The 16,417-nt window shown below is 48.4% G+C and overlaps 2 protein-coding genes across 15 annotated transcripts in view; one reads left to right on the top strand and one right to left on the bottom strand.

Moving 5' to 3' along the window:
- Positions 1–11,981, bottom strand: part of LOC120999545 (oocyte zinc finger protein XlCOF7.1-like) — a 795,896-nt gene extending 783,915 nt beyond the window's left edge. Inside the window, exon 1 of one of the 3 annotated variants that reach the window (XM_040430517.1) lies at positions 11,960–11,981. The gene's annotated coding sequence lies outside the window, so the exon portion shown is untranslated. Of the gene's footprint in view, positions 1–10,463; positions 10,509–11,959 lie in introns of those variants that run through there. The other 2 variants (XM_040430516.1, XM_040430518.1) reach the window with 2 other exon arrangements.
- The window catches only part of LOC120999536 (zinc finger protein OZF-like), a 2,085,412-nt gene that overhangs the window by 1,435,627 nt on the left and 633,368 nt on the right, over positions 1–16,417 (top strand). The gene's annotated exons all lie outside the window — the stretch shown is intronic.

Genomic DNA, 16,417 nt, shown 5'->3' with positions numbered 1-16,417 from the left:
ATGGCTATGGACCTCGTAGGTCCAGTACCAAAATATGCTAGAGGACACCAACACATCTTGGTCGTCCTGGACTACGCCACTCGGTACCCGGAGGCGGTGCCACTGCGACATACATCGGCAAAGCTTATAGCTAAGGAGCTAATGGAGTTGTTCTCCCGAGTGGGGCAACCTAAAGAGGTTCTGACTGACCAGGGGACTCCTTTTATGTCCAAGGTCACGAGGGAACTCTGTAAGTTGCTGCATATCAGACAGTAACGGACGTTCGTGTACAATCCGCAAATAGACGGTCTGGTGGAAAGGTTTAACAAAACTCTAAAAACCATGTTAAAGAGGGTGGTGTCTAAAGATGGGAAGGATTGGGATCTTCTTCTGCCCTATCTCATGTTCGCTGTGCGAGAGGCACCCCAGGCCTCTACTGGGTTCTCGCCCTTCGAATTGCTTTATGGCAGACATCCTCATGGTCTGTTGGACGTGGCCAAAGAGGCATGGGAGCAGCAACCCACTCCGCATAAAAGTGTCTTGGAGTATGTAATCAAGATGCAACAGCGGATAGAGACAGTTTTGCCTCATGTCAGGGAGCATATGGAGGCCGCTCAGCGATCCCAGAGTCGGATCTACAATCGACAGGCTCGGGTCCGAAACTTTAACCCGGGTGATCGGGTTTTGGTTCTGGTAGCGACCGTGGACAGTAAGTTCCTGGCTAGGTGGCAGGGGCCCTACGAGGTAGGTCGAGAAAGTTGGAGAGGTAAATTACAAGGTACACCAGCCAGGGCGGCGGAAGTTGGAGCAGGTTTACCATGTTAATTTACTTAAACCTTGGAAAGATAGGGAGACCTGTACTGAAGACAGCCCGCGGCCGGGTTTTCTAGGGGAAGAGGTTCCAGCTCCTATGTCTGAGGCAAGGGAAGCGGTTGCCACAGTAAAAATTGCTGACAGCCTCTCCTCTAAACAAGCTCAGGAGACCAGGGAGTCCATTAGTCGGAACACGGATGTGTTCTCGGACCTCTCTGGACGCACTTCCGCAATCCAGCATGACATTATCACTGAGCCTCAGGCAAAAGTCCGGTTAAAGGCATACCAGGTACCCGGGGCTCGGCGACAAGCCATCTCGGATGAAGTGCAGCTCATGCTGCGGCTAGATGTCATTGAGGAGTCTAAAAGTGAGTGGGCCAGTCCTATAGTCTTAATACCCAAGCCGGACGGGACATTAGGGTTTTGTAACGATTTTCGTAAGCTGAACAAAATATCTAAATTCGATGCATATCCCATGCCTTGGGTGGATGAGCTTATTGAAAGGTTAGGCCAAGCCCGGCATTTTTCTGCTTTGGACCTCACTAAAGGGTACTGGCAGGTACCCATGACGGAGGCTGCCAAAGAGAAAACTGCCTTCATTACACCAGAGGAGCTGTACCAATATAAGGTGTTACCCTTCGGTCTGCATGGCGCCCCTGCCATTTTTCAACGTCTAATGGACATTGTGCTTCGTCCACATCGGCGATACGCCTCGGCTTACCAGGGTGATATTGCCATACACAGTACCGACTGGTAAAGTCACCTGCCCAAAGTACAGGCCGTAGTGGACTCCCTTCGAAAGGCTGGTCTAACTGCTAACCCCAAAAAAATGTGCGATAGGGTTAGAGGAGACCAAATACCTAGGGTATGTCATTAGGTGCGGAGTCATCAAACCACAAGTAAACAAAATAGAGGCGATAAGGAATTGGCCCCGACCTGTCACCCCTGGGCAAGTAAAGTCATTCCTGGGAATGGTGGGCTATTATATGAGGTTCGTTACCCATATTGCCACTTTAGCAGCTCCGTTGACAGGGCTCTTGAAGGGACGGAAGTCAGTGATGGTCCGCTAGAATGACCAGGCGGAAGAGGCTTTCTGCTCTTTGAAGTCGGCCCTGTGTGGGTCCCCGGTTTCGGTGACGCCCGACTTCAAAAGGGAGTTTATAGTACAAACCGATGCCTCCGAAGTGGGCCTCGGTGCTGTACTGTCTCAGGAAGTCAACCGGAAGGAGCATGCCGTTGTCATCCTCAGCCGTAAGCTCACTCCAGCCGAGACCCGGTACAGTATAGTGGAGAGAGAGTGCCTGGCCATCAAGTGGGCACTCGAGTCTCTCCGCTATTATCTGTTAGGGAGAAAGTTCCATCTGGTAACCGACCACTCCCCTCTGAAGTGGATGAGCTAGGCCAAATAGAGGAATGCTCGGGTCACAAGATGGTTCTTGTCCTTGCAAAACGTAAAAGTTTACGGTAGAACACAGGGCAGGCCGGTTACAGGGAAACGCGGATACCCTGTCCCAGGGACACTGCCTGGCGTGTGTTCAACCCCTCAGGGTTGAACAAAGGAGGGGGAAGGGGGGTATGTGACATAGCAAGGGGATTCATTTGGGAAGGCAGGTATTTTCCTCCCAACATGGGCGGCTGGGCTGAATTCCAGCCAGGCGAGGTTAAATACCAGACCGGAGTTTAGGTGCCGGTCCAGGATTTGGCAGCACCTGGCTGTCCTTTAAATATGCAGCTCAGCTCAGAATCAAGGTCTCTGTCTTGGGCTGGGAGCCGCATGTGGGGAAACAGGCCCCCTAAAGCCTGTTGTGGACGCTGAGAGTCCCCTTGAAGCAAGGAAATGATAATACCAACCCTCTGTGGGTCAGGGCCGGAGGAGTGGGGTCGTAGTCGAAAATAAAGTTTACAGCTTTCCTTGAAAGCTAAAAAACTTCAGCGGTCACCCGAAAACCGATTAGACAATTTAATGTAAGGTTCCACCTGAACGGTGGCAGGAGCAAGAATAGGGGAAGTTCGGACGGTCTCCTGAACTTGTAGTCTCTCCCCAAGTTCCTGTACTATTTGAGCAAGACCCTGCACATGTTCAGTGAGGCTCTGTATAGGGTCCATGCTGAATTTGGGCCTGTGATTCTGTCACGGGTAGAGTCACGGGAATCAAGATAGAGCGGAGGTGCACCCCCTGAGCTGCCACCTGGTCCCCTGTCCCTGCCTACTTGCACCACCCGCCCTAGGTGATGAAGCGCAACTGGGTGACAGTCCCTAACCTACTAAGTGCAAGCAGAGAGAAAGACAGCAGGGAAGAGGACAGCCACTGAGAAGTTACAATAAGCGGACAAGAGGTAGAACAAAAACGGAAGGCGAGGTGGGTCAACTAGCCGAGGTCAGCCAGGAGGTCACGTCAGAACAAGGGAAGAGGCAAAGACAAATCCGTAAACAAGCCGAGGTCAAAATGGGAGAGGTAGCGTCAAGGTACAGGGAGCAGGCAGAAGAGGTGTCAAGAGGCGGATTGAGGTTCAATTCCAGAGGTAGCTTAAAGGGGTTGTCCAGGATCAAATTATTATTTTTTTTTTTAAAAGTGTACTCACTATTAAGAGCTGATTAAAGTTTCCCCAATATGTTTTTATGTATTTTCGCCACTTCTACAGGGATCCGACGGTCCCCCACGCATTGTTTACATCTAGGTTTATCTTTGCCTAACTTCCTGACGCACTGCCCTGTGGATCCCAGCGCAGCGCGGCATCACGTGGTTACAGCTGAACGATCATCTCTGCTGTAACTCCGCCCCCTCATTAATATTCCGCCTCCTTCATTAATTAGAAAGTGCCATGCCCGGTGACGTCACCGGAGGGGCGTGGCTTAGCACGATGTCTTCCAGCCAAGTCACCGCCCCTCCCTGCAATCTGCATAATTACCGAGGCTGATGGTGAGTCACTGGGCCGGAGGGGGGCATGGCTTACCGCAAGGTCTTCCAGCTTAGTTACTGCCCCTCCCTGCGATCTGAATAATTACTGAGGCTGTTGGTGACGTCACCGGGCTCCCTGCGAAGCGGAAGAAGAGGCTTCGCTCTGCAGCAAGGGACCCGGTACGTCACTGTCTATGAGAAAATAGGCACTTCCGGCTGAGAATTTGCTATATGAAAACGGGGCATCAGACATGTGTGGCAAAGGTAGGACCGGCATGTGTGTAATATTTATGTCACTGTTGTACACTTAGAACAATGTCCCCAATCCCGGACAACCCCTTTAATAACAATAAAATACACAGCCTATAGGATGAAAATCACAGGCAACCTGTAGCCGGCAGGCCGCCTGTATTTATAGTGGGGAGTGAGGGTCATGTGACGTGGCCAGCGTCACATGACCGACAGACAGACAAGGGAGCCTCCCAGCTAGCAAAGCCGCCCTGGGAAAGAGGCCAAACACAAATCCTCGCTCCCGAAGCTAAGCAGCAGGTCTGCGGCTGATGGGAGACCGAGTGCGCCCCGTTACATATACCCAGGTTATACCAGCATAGTCTATACACAGGAAGATGACTATGTATAAACCTGCGCTGTACATATAGATTATACCCAGGTTATACCAGCATAGTATATACTAGGGATCGACCGATTATCGGTTTTACCGATATTATCGGCCGACATTCAGGATTTTGAACATAATCGGTATCGGCATCTATTAGGCCGATATTCCCTGTGTCTTTCTCCCCCCTGTGCCGCTGCCACCAATGAGAGGAGGGAGGACAAGAGGAGGGGAGGGGCGGGAGCTGGCTGCAGAATCACATAGCCGGCTCCCGACCTCTATGACAAGCAGTTGCAATCTGCGGTAGATAACCCCTCAGGTGCCGCACCTGAGGGGTTAACTGCCGTGGATCGCAGCTAACGCTCATAGAGGTTGGGAGCCGGCTATATGATTCTGCAGCCAGCTCCCGCCTCCTGTATATGAATTAATGAGGAGAGAGTTATCTTCATTGGTGGCGCAGTGCGCCCCCCACCCAATCCCCCCAGTATTAATCATTGGTGGCAGTGGCCACAGGGTCCCCTCTACCCTCCTCCTCAGTGGCAGTTCCGATCGGAGCCCCAGCAGTGTAAGGCTACTTTCACACTAGCGTTCGGGGCTCTGCTTGTGAGCTCCGTTTGAAGGGGCTCACAAGCAACCCCGAACGCATCCGTCCAGCCCTAATGCATTCTGAGTGGACGCGGATCCACTCAGAATGCATCAGTCTGGCAGCGTTCAGCCTCCGCTCAGCAAGCGGACACCTGAACGCAGCTTGCAGCGTTCGGGTGTCCGCCTGGCCGTGCGGAGGCAAACGGATCCGTCCAGACTTACAATGTAAGTCAATGGGGACGGATCCGTTTGAAGTTGACACAGTATGGCTCAATTTTCAAACGGATCCGTCCCCCATTGACTTTCAATGTAAAGTCTGGACGGATCGGTCCGAAGCTACGCTCACACTTAGAATTTTTTCTACAATATAATGCAGACGGATCCGTTCTGAACGGATCTGAAGTCTGCATTATATGAGCGGATCCGTCTGGGCAGACCCCGGACGGATCCGCTCTGAACGGTAGTGTGAAAGTAGCCTAAGCCTGACGCTCCGATCAGTTCCCACGGCAGCCAGGACGCTATTGAAGCTCTCACTGCCATAGTTAGCTCCCTTGCTGCTCTGTGCACAAAGCACAGGGCAACAGGGACAGTGTGAGGTCTTATTCACCCTGATAGAGATCTATCAGGGTAAATAGGACAAGGTTTCTAGTCCCTAAGAGGGCTAATAATAAAAAAATAAAAAATTTAAAACAAAATAAAATAAATAAAAAAACACCAAAATATTAATTATAAATTAAAAAGAAAGATTTACAAAAAAAAAACTACACGGTAACAATAAACATTCATTTTCAGCAGATTTGTGTAGGAATTAAAAAAAAAATTCAAAAATGAAAACTCACAGAATATCGGTATCGTTATCAGCCCTAAAAAATCTATATCGGTCGATCCCTAGTCTATACTATAATACACAGGAGGATGACTATGTATATACCTGTACATATAGATTACACTCAGATAGACCCAGGTTATACCAGCAGTCTATACTATAATACACAGGAAGATGACTATGTATATACCTGTACATATAGATTACACTCAGATAGACCCAGGTTATACCAGCATAGTATATACTATAATACACAGGAGGATGACTATGTATATACCTGTACATATAGATTACACTCAGATAGACCCAGGTTATACCAGCATAGTATATACTATAATACACAGGAGGATGACTATGTATATACCTGTACATATAGATTACACTCAGATAGACCCAGGTTATACCAGCACAGTATATACTATAATACACAGGAGGATGACTATGTATATACCTGTACATATAGATTACACTCAGATAGACCCAGGTTATACCAGCATAGTATATACTATAATACACAGGAGGATGACTATGTATATACCTGTACATATAGATTACACTCAGATAGACCCAGGTTATACCAGCATAGTATATACTATAATACACAGGAGGATGACTATGTATATACCTGTACATACAGATTACACTCAGATAGACCCAGGTTATACCAGCATAGTCTATACTATAATACACAGGAGGATGACTATGTATATACCTGTACATACAGATTACACTCAGATAGACCCAGGTTATACCAGCACAGTATATACTATAATACACAGGAGGATGACTATGTATACACCTGTACATATAGATTACACTCAGATAGACCCAGGTTATACCAGCATAGTATATACTATAATACACAGGAGGATGACTATGTATATACCTGTACATATAGATTACACTCAGATAGACCCAGGTTATACCAGCATAGTCTATACTATAATACACAGGAGGATGACTATGTATACACCTGTACATATAGATTACACTCAGATAGACCCAGGTTATACCAGCATAGTCTATACTATAATACACAGGAGGATGACTATGTATACACCTGTACATATAGATTACACTCAGATATACCCAGGTTATACCAGCATAGTATATACTATAATACACAGGAGGATGACTATGTATATACCTGTACATATAGATTACACTCAGATAGACCCAGGTTATACCAGCATAGTATATACTATAATACACAGGAGGATGACTATGTATATACCTGTACATATAGATTACACTCAGATATACCCAGGTTATACCAGCATAGTATATACTATAATACACAGGAAGATGACTATGTATATACCTGTACATATAGATTACACTCAGATAGACCCAGGTTATACCAGCATAGTCTATACTATAATACACAGGAAGATGACTATGTATATACCTGTACATATAGATTACACTCAGATAGACCCAGGTTATACCAGCATAGTCTATACTATAATACACAGGAGGATGACTATGTATACACCTGTACATATAGATTACACTCAGATATACCCAGGTTATACCAGCATAGTCTATACTATAATACACAGGAGGATGACTATGTATACACCTGTACATATAGATTACACTCAGATATACCCAGGTTATACCAGCATAGTCTATACTATAATACACAGGAGGATGACTATGTATACACCTGTACATATAGATTACACTCAGATAGACCCAGGTTATACCAGCACAGTATATACTATAATACACAGGAGGATGACTATGTATATACCTGTACATATAGATTACACTCAGATAGACCCAGGTTATACCAGCATAGTATATACTATAATACACAGGAGGATGACTATGTATATACCTGTACATATAGATTACACTCAGATAGACCCAGGTTATACCAGCATAGTCTATACTATAATACACAGGAGGATGACTATGTATATACCTGTACATATAGATTACACTCAGATAGACCCAGGTTATACCAGCATAGTCTATACTATAATACACAGGAGGATGACTATGTATATACCTGTACATATAGATTACACTCAGATAGACCCAGGTTATACCAGCATAGTCTATACTATAATACACAGGAGGATGACTATGTATATACCTGTACATACAGATTACACTCAGATAGACCCAGGTTATACCAGCACAGTATATACTATAATACACAGGAGGGTGACTATGTATACACCTGTACATATAGATTACACTCAGATAGACCCAGGTTATACCAGCATAGTATATACTATAATACACAGGAGGATGACTATGTATACACCTGTACATATAGATTACACTCAGATAGACCCAGGTTATACCAGCATAGTATATACTATAATACACAGGAGGATGACTATGTATACACCTGTACATATAGATTACACTCAGATAGACCCAGGTTATACCATCATAGTATATACTATAATACACAGGAGGATGACTATGTATATACCTGTACATATAGATTACACTCAGATAGACCCAGGTTATACCAGCACAGTATATACTATAATACACAGGAGGATGACTATGTATATACCTGTACATATAGATTACACTCATATAGACCCAGGTTATACCAGCATAGTCTATACTATAATACACAGGAGGATGACTATGTATATACCTGTACATATAGATTACACTCAGATAGACCCAGGTTATACCAGCATAGTATATACTATAATACACAGGAAGATGACTATGTATACACCTGTACATATAGATTACACTCAGATAGACCCAGGTTATACCAGCATAGTATATACTATAATACACAGGAAGATGACCATGTATATACCTGTACATATAGATTACACTCAGATAGACCCAGGTTATACCAGCACAGTATATACTATAATACACAGGAGGATGACTATGTATATACCTGTACATATAGATTACAATCAGATAGACCCAGTTTATACCAGCATAGTCTATACTATAATACACAGGAGGATGACTATGTATATACCTGTACATATAGATTACACTCAGATAGACCCAGGTTATACCAGCATAGTCTATACTATAATACACAGGAGGATGACTATGTATATACCTGTACATATAGATTACACTCAGATAGACCCAGGTTATACCAGCATAGTCTATACTATATACACAGGAGGATGACTATGTATATACCTGTACATATAGATTACACTCAGATAGACCCAGGTTATACCAGCATAGTCTATACTATAATACACAGGAGGATGACTATGTATATACCTGTACATATAGATTACACTCAGATAGACCCAGGTTATACCAGCATAGTCTATACTATAATACACAGGAGGATGACTATGTATATACCTGTACATATAGATTACACTCAGATAGACCCAGGTTATACCAGCATAGTCTATACTATAATACACAGGATGATGACTATGTATATACCTGTACATACAGATTACACTCAGATAGACCCAGGTTATACCAGCATAGTCTATACTATAATACACAGGAGGATGACTATGTATACACCTGTACATATAGATTACACTCAGATAGACCCAGGTTATACCAGCACAGTATATACTATAATACACAGGAGGATGACTATGTATATACCTGTACATATAGATTACACTCAGATAGACCCAGGTTATACCAGCATAGTCTATACTATAATACACAGGAGGATGACTATGTATATACCTGTACATATAGATTACACTCAGATACACCCAGGTTATACCAGCACAGTATATACTATAATACACAGGAGGATGACTATGTATACACCTGTACATATAGATTACACTCAGATAGACCCAGGTTATACCAGCATAGTATATACTATAATACACAGGAGGATGACTATGTATATACCTGTACATATAGATTACACTCAGATAGACCCAGGTTATACCAGCATAGTATATACTATAATACACAGGAGGATGACTATGTATATACCTGTACATATAGATTACACTCAGATATACCCAGGTTATACCAGCACAGTCTATACTATAATACACAGGAGGATGACTATGTATACACCTGTACATATAGATTACACTCAGATAGACCCAGGTTATACCAGCACAGTCTATACTATAATACACAGGAGGATGACTATGTATATACCTGTACATATAGATTACACTCAGATATACCCAGGTTATACCAGCACAGTCTATACTATAATACACAGGAGGATGACTATGTATACACCTGTACATATAGATTACACTCAGATATACCCAGGTTATACCAGCATAGTATATACTATAATACACAGGAGGATGACTATGTATATACCTGTACATATAGATTACACTCAGATAGACCCAGGTTATACCAGCATAGTATATACTATAATACACAGGAGGATGACTATGTATACACCTGTACATATAGATTACACTCAGATAGACCCAGGTGCTGCTCCTGTCCCTTAGTCAGTCCCTGGGCTAGCCTAGTGCCTAGTGGGCTGAGTGCTGGCGGAGGCTGACTGTGCCTGGCCGGGAGAGCTGGCGGTGAAGGGGTTAATGCCCCCTCTGCCCCAGTAATCCTGACAGACACTGGCGGTGACTACACACCTACCTGCCCTGCTGGACACAACATGTACCCACCTAGAATGTATGGGCTTCTGAGAGGATGGAGCCCCGCCCCCAAGTTGTTCTAGAAACCTCCCTGACTGTAAACCTGTCCCTAATCCTGACCCGCACAGGAGACCGCACAGAACACGGAGAGGACGCCCCGCCCCCAGCACACAGGACACTTACCTGATCGTTACCTCCAGGTAGTGACTAGAACGGAGTTGCTAGAAGGTCAGTGACGTCACTGGTCACATGGTCCTTCGTGGTCACATGACCAAATGTGGGAAGTGCTGGCAAACCCGGACTGCAGGAGCTTGTGGAAGGGGGAGGGGCGGCATATGGAGCTCATATATCAGGGGCAGTGGGGGTCATGGAGTGGAATCTGGTGCAATCACAGGGGTTTACAGTACAGAACCGGCTGTAATCTGGGGGACAGGAGGGTGCAGATCATGGGGGGGGGGGGGGAGTTATAGGGTGTAAATCTGTGTGGGGGGGTGTATTCTGTGGGATGTGAGGGTGCAGGATGGGGGGGGATATTTTTGGGGTGTGAATCTGTGAGGGGGGCATGTGGTGTATCTGGGGACATAAGGCGTTGGGGAGAGCTATGGGTAGCGGGCACAGATGGTGACCTGTTCGAGGGGCAGTGATGGCGACCTGTTCGGGGGGCAGCGACGGCGACCTGTTCGGGGGGCAGCGACGGCGACCTGTTCGGGGGGCAGTGACGGCGACCTGTTCGGGGGGCAGTGACGGCGACCTGTTCGGGGGGCAGTGACGGCGACCTGTTCGGGGGGCAGTGACGGCGACCTGTTTGGGGGGCAGTGACGGCGACCTGTTCGGGGGGCACAGACGGCGACCTGTTCGGGGGGCAGTGACGGCGACCTGTTCCGGGGGGCAGTGACGGCGACCTGTTCGGGGGGCAGTGACGGCGACCTGTTTGGGGGGCAGTGATGGCGACCTGTTCGGGGGGCAGTGATGGCGACCTGTTCGGGGGGGGGGGGGGTACTGTCTGTACCTTGGGAACAGTTGGCTGGAGGGGCTCGAGCAGCAGTCGGTGGGTGCAGGGTGCAGACAATGGTCTGTAGATCTGATGTCCGGTCTGTGGGAGAGAAGGGGCACATGGGGAGAACTGTGTGTTCTGTAGGACACCTGATCAGACACTAGTACTGGGGGAGCAGTCTAGCCAGAGGGGGTGTCCGGGGGGCAGTCCCTGGTCTTGGGGCATATGGGGTCAGCAGGGGGTATTGGGTGGGAGCCATTAAGATCATAAGAGCAAGAGTGAGGTCACATGTAGGGGAGTCCAGGCTCTGTGGGGGCAGTGTGTGGGGGGGGGGGGGGGGGGGAATGGGTCAGTGGGGATCTCGTGCTGCTGTCTGTGGGAAAGGGGGGCATGACGAGGGGCCCTGGCAATGTGTGGGTATATGGGATGGGGGTGGGTAGACTTGTCCTGCTGTTAGCAACAACCACGGCACTCCAATGGATCAATTTCAATTCCTTTATTTCACCTCTTGTAGCAACGTTTCGACCAAACGGTCTTTATCAAGCACAATACAACAATAGCACAGGGAACATTTAAATACCTCCCCTTGGTTACTGCTCGGCCCTACCCATTAACCCCCTGTGTACATCCTACAATTCTCAAAGCATATATCCTCATTAACTTTCATACTTAGATCATTGCCTACCATGCCTCCATGCTGTAGGAGCCTCCATCGGACCTGCATCTCTCTAGTCTACTTGCACGCTGTATACTTCATCATCGGCGTCCCTCAATTCAGACTGCGCTTGCGCCAGTGTCGTCACTTCCGCCCTTCTGATTCTCTTTCCGCCAGGCCTAATCCTATTGTCATGCGCCGGTATTCCCGATCACATGACCACTGTGGGTTTATTCAGGAATGCTCCCTCATCTTCATTACCCCGCAGGATGTGCGAAATTTGTTCACTTGTATAAAGAAGGCTTTTAGGTGAATCCATTATAATCCGCCCACAATTTCCAGCATAAATTACAAAGAATATGCTGTGTGAGTGTGCATGTCCTCAGACCTCCATAAGCACAATATAGTAATAGGCCAGCACTACTCACTGCTGTATCAGTATTCCAGTTTGTGGTGGTGCCTGCAGCGTTGGATCCCGGTCCAGGGGTTCCCGTAATTTTCAGCCACAGATAAGGAAGCCACGGCACTCCAATGGGTCAATTTCAATTCCTTTATTTCACCTCTTGTGATATGGTGATTGAGCTGAATAATGAAAAGGCAGATCCATCCATAAATAACTTAAAAGAAAGGGAAAAGGCTGATCCAGTCATTGGAGTGTAGCCTCCCATTGCCTCTAATCCCCCAAGAATGAATGTTACTATTGGACCTGATGATCATGTGGACCGGGGGCTGACCCCCCTTATGCATATGGTCTATACACCAGCCATGTGATGAATGGTGGAGGATAAGCTTAACAGCCATTTAATTACCACCATGTAATTCACTCAGGTAAATGGATATATGATAAAAATATGATAAAGATTGAAAAATGGACCCTTAATTACACCAGTGATCCCTAAGTTGTAGCGCTCCGTTGATAGTACTAGAAACATATAATTAAAGTATATGGTAATAGATGATATCTTTCTGGTGTGTTCCGGACCACCCTCATCGCGCTCCTGAGGGATTCCATTCAGAGGCCGCATAAGAATGTCACATCGCCAGCGTTTAGCGTCCTGTAGCATAGCTATACATGGTCAGGTGGCAGTGCGTCCATGAAGAAACCTGGTCATGTGATCGGGAATACCGGCGCATGACAATAGGATTAGGCCTGGCGGAAGTAGAATCAGAAGGGCGGAAGTGACGACACTGGCGCAAGCGCAGTCTGAATTGAGGGACGCCGATGATGAAGTATACAGCGTGCAAGTAGACTAGAGAGATGCAGGTCCGATGGAGGCTCCTACAGCATGGAGGCATGGTAGGCAATGATCTAAGTATGAAAGTTAATGAGGATATATGCTTTGAGAATTGTAGGATGTACACAGGGGGTTAATGGGTAGGGCCGAGCAGTAACCAAGGGGAGGTATTTAAATGTTCCCTGTGCTATTGTTGTATTGTGCTTGATAAAGACCGTTTGGCAGAAACGTCGTTACAAGAGGTGAAATAAAGGAATTGAAATTGACCCATTGGAGTGCCGTGGCTTCCTTTTCTGTTGCTGAAAATTACGGGAACCCCTGGACCGGGATCCAACGCTGCAGGCACCACCACAAACTGGAATACTGATACAACAGTGAGTAGTGCTGGCCTATTACTATATTGTCCTGCTGTTAGCTACAGTAGGGTGGCATGAGGAGCGGTCCTAGGACTTTTTAGTGTAGTCTGTAAACTCAGGGGGCCGTCTGTTGTAGTATGTTTATGGGGTATTGGAACGACACCGTCTGGAGTAGGGGGTGTTGCTGGAATTAGCTCAAAGCAGTTACAGGGAGTTGTACGGCAGGTATGTCTGGAGTGTGGCTCCTAGGTTTGGGCTTCATGTGGTCCGGGATTTACTGGCTCATCTTAAATGTTCTACTTATGTGGCTGTGTGGTGACATGTTTGTGTTTTTGCACCCCATAGATCTTATTCCTGGGAGCTAAGTGGCACAAGAGAGGGGGGTCCAGTCATTAAAGCCAGTGGAGAGAGGCGCTCCTGCGCTGGGTCTTGTACAGGCAGAGAGAGGCGCTCCTGCGCTGGGTCCTGTACAGGCGGAGAGAGGCGCTCCTGCGCTGGGTCCTGTACAGGCAGAGAGAGGCGCTCCTGCGCTGGGTCTTGTACAGGCAGAGAGAGGCGCTCCTGCGCTGGGTCCTGTACAGGCGGAGAGAGGCGCTCCTGCGCTGGGTCTTGTACAGGCAGAGAGAGGCGCTCCTGCGCTGGGTCTTGTACAGGAGGAGAGAGGCGCTCCCGCGCTGGGTCTTGTACAGGAGGAGAGAGGCGCTCCTGCGCTGGGTCTTGTACAGGAGGAGAGAGGCGCTCCTGCGCTGGGTCTTGTACAGGTGGAGAGAGGCGCTCCTGCGCTTGGTCGGCGGTGGTGACCCGGGCCCTGGCACAGGCCACATGGCTATATAGCGCAGGGCCTGGGGAAACATGGTGTCCGGCACCATACGCCTTCTGAGAGTGCAACACCGAGCAGCGGAGACGGGACTACTGCAATAAGCCCCCTACCACGCCAGGCTCAGGACAGGAACCTGCCACCATACAGGGAACAGTGAGTAGCCTGACTTCAGGCCCCCTCTTGTGCTGGATACCCGGCTGTGCCCCCCTCCTGTACAGGGCCCAGCGCAGGAGCGCCCCTCTCCACCTGTACAGGACCCAGCGCAGGAGCGCCCCTCTCCCCTGGCTTTAATGACTGGACCCCCCTCTCTTGTGCCATTCAGCTCCCAGGAATAAGATCTATGGGGTGCAAAAACACAAACATGTCACCACACAGCCACATAAGTAGAACATTTAAGATGAGCCAGTAAATCCCAGACCACATAAAGCCCAAACCTAGGAGCCACACTCCAGACATACCTGCCGTACAACTCCCTGTAACTGCTTTGAGCTAATTCCAGCAACACCCCCCCCCCTCCAGACGGTGTCGTTCTAATACCCCATAAACATACTACAACAGACGGCCCCCTGAGTTTACAGACTACACTATAAAGTCCTAGGACCGCTCCTCATGTCACCCTACTGTAGCAGACAGCAGGACAAGTCTACCCACCCCCATCCCATATACCCCCTGACCCCCACATTGCCAGAACCACTCGTCATGCCCCCCTTTCCCACAGACAGCAGCACGAGATCCCCACTGACCCATCCCCCCCACACACTGCCCCCACAGAGCCTGGACTCCCCTACATGTGACCTCACTCTTGCTCTTATGATCTTAATGGCTCCCACCCAATACCCCCTGCTGACCCCATATGCCCCAAGACCAGGGACTGCACCCCGGACACCCCCTCTGGCTAGACTGCTCCCCCAGTACTAGTGTCTGATCAGGTGTCCTACAGAACACACAGTTCTCCCCATGTGCCCCTTCTCTCCCACAGACCGGACATCAGATCTACAGACCATTGTCTGCACCCTGCACCCACCGACTGCTGCTCGAGCCCCTCCAGCGAACTGTTCCCAAGGTACAGACAGTACTCCCCCCCCGAACAGGTCGCCATCACCGCCCCCCGAACAGGTCGCCGTCACTGCCCCCCGAACAGGTCGCCGTCACTGCCCCCCGAACAGGTCGCCATCTGTGCCCGCTACCCATAGCTCTCCCCAACGCCTTATGTCCCCAGAATACACCACATGCCCCCCTCACAGATTTACACCCCATCCTGCACCCTCACATCCCACAGATTTATACCCTATAACAACCCTCCCCCATGATCTGCACCCTCACAGCCCCCAGATTACAGCTGGCTCTGTACTGTAACCCCCTGTGATTGCACCAGACTCCACTCCATGACCCCCACTGCCCCTGAGTGCTCCCCCTGCCCCTCATATATGAGCTCCATATGCCGCCCCTCCCCCGCTCCCCATGAAGCTCTGTGTACTCCAGGACTGCACCACATCCGGGCACACACAGCCCCTCCCCCTTCCACAAGATCCTGCAGTCTGGGAAGTCACGTGGGGTAAGGGAACCTGACGAGGTGAGGTTTTCTGACAGAACAGGTGTTTATTGTCAGCACTTCCCACATTTGGTCATGTGACCACGAGGGACCATGTGACCAGTGACGTCACAGACCTTCTAGCAACTCCGTTCTAGTCACTACCTGGAGGTAACGATCAGGTAAGTGTCCTGTGTGCTGGGGGCGGGGCGTCCTCTCCGTGTTCTGTGCGGTCTCCTGTGCGGGTCAGGATTAGGGACAGGTTTACAGTCAGGGAGGTTTTGTGGAGAACATTAGTTTCTAGAACAACTTGGGGGCGGGGCTCCATCCTCTCAGAAGCCCATACATTCTAGGTGGGTACATGTTGTGTCCAGCAGGGCAGGTAGGTGTGTAGTCACCGCCAGTGTCTGTCAGGATTACTGGGGCAGAGGGGGCATTAACCCCTTCACCGCCAGCTCTCTCGGCCAGGCACAGTCAGCCTCCGCCAGCACTCAGCCCACTAGGCACTAGGCTAGCCCAGGGACTGACTAAGGGACAGGAGCAGCA

The sequence above is a fragment of the Bufo bufo genome, chromosome 4 (assembly GCF_905171765.1).
Source record: "Bufo bufo chromosome 4, aBufBuf1.1, whole genome shotgun sequence".
Lineage (NCBI taxonomy): Eukaryota > Metazoa > Chordata > Amphibia > Anura > Bufonidae > Bufo > Bufo bufo.
This window is presented reverse-complemented; position numbering and strand designations above follow the sequence as displayed.